The sequence below is a fragment of the Capra hircus genome, chromosome 3 (assembly GCF_001704415.2).
Source record: "Capra hircus breed San Clemente chromosome 3, ASM170441v1, whole genome shotgun sequence".
Taxonomy (NCBI): Eukaryota; Metazoa; Chordata; class Mammalia; order Artiodactyla; family Bovidae; genus Capra; species Capra hircus.
Window position 1 is genome coordinate 44,020,832 of NC_030810.1, and position 5,262 is coordinate 44,026,093.

The following is a 5,262-nucleotide window of genomic DNA, read 5'->3' on the forward strand; positions in this document are numbered from 1 at the left end:
TTCTAAATGTTGGAGTGTCCCAGAGCTCATCTTTGAATCTCTTTATTTCCCTTTTGCTATTTTTTCTTTTGTTGATTTTATTTAATTTCATGGCTTTAAGTACCATGTATGTGGTAACAACTCCCAAATATATGTCTGCAGACCTGATTTCTCCTCAACTCCAGAAACTTATAACCAGTGGCTTACTTATTATGTCATGTGGATTGCTATAGACATCTCAAAATTAGCATGTCAAAAACAGTTCCTGATATTTGTCACTAAACCAGCTCCTCCCATTGACATTTCCATTAATGGTAATTCTATCTTTCCAGATGCTCAGGACAAAAATTCTAGTTTTACTATTTACTCTTTACTGTCTCCCCTCAACATAATTTGTCAGCAAATCTTTTTGGCTCTATCCTCACAATATATCCAGAATTCTGCTTCTCATCACTTTCATCACCACTTTTTCAGTCGAGACTTTCATTCTCTCTCACTTGGATTATTGCAATAGCTTCTTAAAAACCTCCTTATCTCTGGCTTGTTCCATTGTAGTTTAGCCTCTGAATAGCTACTCCAAAGATGCCTTAAACCTGTTTAAACCAGATGACCTTAAACCTGTTTACCTCTCCAGTGGCTTGCAATCTGAAAGCCCATGAGATCTCACCAACCTCCTGGTTCCGAAGACCTGTCTGCCTATATACTTTGCTAGTTTATTCCATTGTAGATTCTTCCATCAGGAATGACCAAAATTTCACCTAATTAAGACTAGCCATCTCTCTTAAAATTTTCATCCCCTCCCAATATTTCATATATCTCCTTCTTCATTTAACACTAACCACTATTTAACACATGTATTTTTACTTACAGTGTTCATTTCTGCTCAACTCACTAGAATACAAGCTCCATGAAGTCAGGGATATTTGCCTATTTTGTTTCACCTTGTGCTTGGAACAGAGAGCCTGGCACACAGTTGATTATTAGTTGGTACTGAAGATGTTATTTAATTGTAAATCAACATAGAACTAATAATCCCTATGCTCTCGTAATGTATGCATCCTATACAGAACTCTCAAAGCTAGAAGGAGCCATAAAGATAATATGGTCCAATACCTCTCACTCTGAGGACACTGGAGAACAGAGAGATAAGAAGACATTCACAATCCTATGCATAACAACAGAGCCCTGCCAAAGGTCTTTTATTACATGTCTTATAGTAACCTTCATCTTCAACATTTACATTGTCAGGGCTTACTTATAACTTCATGTAAAACTAGCTGTTTATTTTTCAGTCACTAAGTCATGTCGGACTCTGCAAAACCACAGACTGTAGTACACCAGGCTTCCCTGTCCTTCACTGTCTTCCAGAGTTTGCTCAAACTCATGTCCATTGAATCAATGATGTTATCTAACCATCTCATCCTCTGCCAGCCCCTTTTCCTCTTGCCCACAATCTTTCCCAGCATCAGGGTCTTTTCCAAAGAGTCAGCTCTTCACTTCAGGTGGCCAAACTAGCTACTTATGCCATAATCTTAGTTTACTAATATTTTCTTAAGTTTACTAGTTGCAAGTGAACTCCCCTGAAGTCAGAAAAAGCCATGTGACACATCTCAGTTACATTACGCTAAACACATTTCTAGTTTGAGGGATTATGGTTATACAACTTAATTTTTAAGATCACAAAATTTTAATATCTTAGTGATTATTATTGTACTGTTTGTAATATTATGATTTATATACTTTGAATATACTTATTATCTAAGGCTAACATAAAAAATATTCACAAGCACCACTTTCATAGAACAAACCAAGATTTTTCTGTTGTTTTTCTTGGTAAGAGAGTTATTGTTTATAATCCTAATGTAAGTAAGTTTTATCTCAGTAAAAATTAGCTTTCTCACAAATAGAGCTGTAAATTAGTGTACTCACTGTTTCAGAAATAATGGGTTCCTATCACCAGGGAATTGAAGAAAAGATTAGATAATACCTTCTGTAAAATGTGAAAAAGATTTACATCAGATATAGGCTGACCTGGATGACCTTTCAATTTCAAGATTCTCTTATTCCAAATGGGTGTCAGGTATTATGCAATTTCTATTTTATAAAGTATATGGTGGGACTTCCCACACAAGTACACATATTATACAATTTTTAAATGAATCTGCAAGCTTTGTGAAAAGCAAGTTTTGAAATACCAGTAACAACTATTAATAAATATTTATAGGAATATTATATGTATATTCATATACACATGTGTATGTTATATATTACATATATTATGTATATTATACATAAGCATACATATATTATACATATGTAATATATACACATATATATTATATATTATATCATATATTACACATATATTATGTATGTATATTACATGTATATTATGTATATTACATTATGTATAATTACATGTATATTATATATTACACATGTGTATATTATATACACATAAACTGATAAGTTTCTTCTAAGCTGTTTTTGGAAATGTTTTCTCCTTTTCTGTAAGTTGTTTTTTCACTTTTTTGATAGTGTTCTTTGAAGCACAGCTTTCAGAAATTTCCATAGGGGACTTCCCTGTTGATACAGTGGTTTAAGACTCCATGTTTCACAGCAGGAGGGTGTGGGTTCAATACTTGGTCAGGGAACTAAGACCTTGCATGCCTCCCTGTGTGGCAAATTATTTTTTCCCCATCAAGTCTAATTTATTTGTCTTTTTATTTTGTTATTTATTCTTTTGGTATCACGTCTAAGAAACCAGGGTTTTGGAAATTTACCCTTAGAAATTCTGAAGTTTTAGCAGTTACATTTAATTCTGTAATCAATTTTGAGATAATTTATATATATTATGTGAGATAAAGGTCTAACTTCATTCTATGGCATGAGTATATCCAGTTTTTTTTCAGGCATCATCTGTTGAAAATACTATTCTTTCCCTATTGAATATCTTGGTGCCTTTGTTGAAAATGATTTGACTAAATGTAAGGGATAATTTCTGGACTCTCAATCCTGTTAATTTGATCTGTGTCTCTATCCTTATAGTGATACCATACTGTCTTGATTACAACAGTTTTGAAGTGGAAAGGTATGAATCCTTCAATTCTGTTCTTTGAAGATCATTTGGGCTATTTTTGGTCTCTTCCATGTTCTATGAAAATTACAGATACCAAGGGAACATTTCATGCAAAGATGGGCTCAATAAAGGACAGATATGGTAGGGACCTAACAGAAGCAGAAGATATTAAGAAGAGGTGGCAAGAGTATACAGAAGAACTGTACAAAAAAGATCTTCATGACCCAGAAAATCACAATGGTGTGATCACTCACCTATAGCCAGACATCCTGGAATGTGAAGTCACTACGAACAAAGCTAATGGAGGTGATGGACTTCCAGTTGAGCTAGTTCAATCCTGAAAGATGATGCTGTAACAGTGCTAACCTCAATATGCCAGCAAATTTGGAAAACTCAGCAGTGCCCATATGACTGGAAAAGGTCAGTTTTCATTCCAATCCCTAAGAAAGGCAATGCCAAAGAATGCTCAAGCTACCACACAATTGCACTCATCTCACACACTAGCAAAGTAATGCTCAAAATTCTCCAAGCCAGGCTTCAGCAATACGTGAACTGTGAACTTCCAGATGTTCAAGCTGGTTTTAGAAAAGGCAGAGGAATCAGAGATCAAATTGCCAACATCCACTGGATCATGGAAAAAGAAAGAGAGTTCCAGAAAAACATCGATTTCTGCTTTATTGACTATGCCAAAGCCTTTGACTGTGGATCACAATAAACTATGGAAAATTCTGAAAGAGATGGGAATACCAGACCACCTGACCTGCCTCTTGAGAAACCTGTATGCAGGTCAGGAAGCAACAGTTAGAACTAAACATGGAACACAATACTGGTTCCAAATGGGAAAAAGAGTATGCCAAGGCGGTATATGGTCACCTTGATTATTTAACTTCTATGCAGAGTACATAATGAGAAAAGCTGGGCTGGAAGAAGCACAAGCTGGAATCAAGATTGCCAGGAGAAATATCAATAACCTCAGATATGCAGATGACACCACACTTATGGCAGAAAGCGAGGAAGAAATAAACAGCCTCTTGATGAAAGTGAAAGAGGAGAGTGAAAAATTAGCTTAAGGCTCAACATTCAGAAAACAAAGATATGGCATCCAGGCCCAGCATTTCATGGCAAATAGATGGAGAAACAATGGAAACGGTGTCAGACTTCATTTTTGGGGGCTCCAAAATCACTGCAGATGGTGATTGCAGCCATGAAATTAAAAGACGCTTACTCCTTGGAAGAAAAGTTATGACCAACCTAGATAGCATACTCAAAAGCAGAGACATTACTTTGTCAACAAAGGTCTGTCTAGTCAAGGCTATGGTTTTTCCAGTGGTCAAGTATGGATGTAAGAGTTGGACTATAAAGAAAGCTGAATCCCAAAGAATTGATGCTTTTGAACTGTGGTGTTGGAGAAGACTCTTGATAGTGCCTTGGACTGCAAAGAGATCCAACCAGTCTATCCTAAAGGAAATCAGTCCTGGGTGTTTATTGGAAGGACTGATGTTGAAGCTGAAACTCCAATACACTGGCCACCTGATGTGAAGAACTGACTCATCTGAAAAGACTGATGCTGGGAAAGATTGGGGGCAGGAGAAGGGGATGGCAGAGGATGACATGGTTGGAGAGGCATCACCGACTCAATGACATGAGTTTGAGTAAACCCTGGGAGTTGGTGATAGACAGGGAGTCCTGGCCTGCTGCACTCCATAGAGTCACAAAGAGTCAGACATGACTGAACGACTGAACTGACTGTTCTATGAATTTTAGAATCAGCACATCAATTTTTGTTTCAGTTCAGTTCAGTTCAGTTCAGTTCAGTTCAGTTCAGTTCAGTCGCTCAGTCGTGTCTGACTCTTTGTGACCCTATGAACCACAGCACGCCAGGCCTCCCTGTCATCACCAACTCCCGGAGTCCACCCAAACCCATGGCTCCCCCGTCCCGAGGATTCTCCAGGCAAGAACACTGGAGTGGGTTGCCATTTCCTCTCCAATGCATGAAAGTGAAAAGTGAAAGTGAAGTCGCGCAGTCGTGTCCGACTGTTAGCGACCCCATGGACTGCAGCCTACCAGGCTCCCCCGTCCATGGGATTTTCCAGGCAAGAGTACTGGAGCGGGGTGCCATTGCCTTCTCCAAAAGTAGAATGTTAACTGTGGGTTTTTCAGAGATACTTTTTATCAGGATGAAGAAGTTCCCTTCTATATGTGAT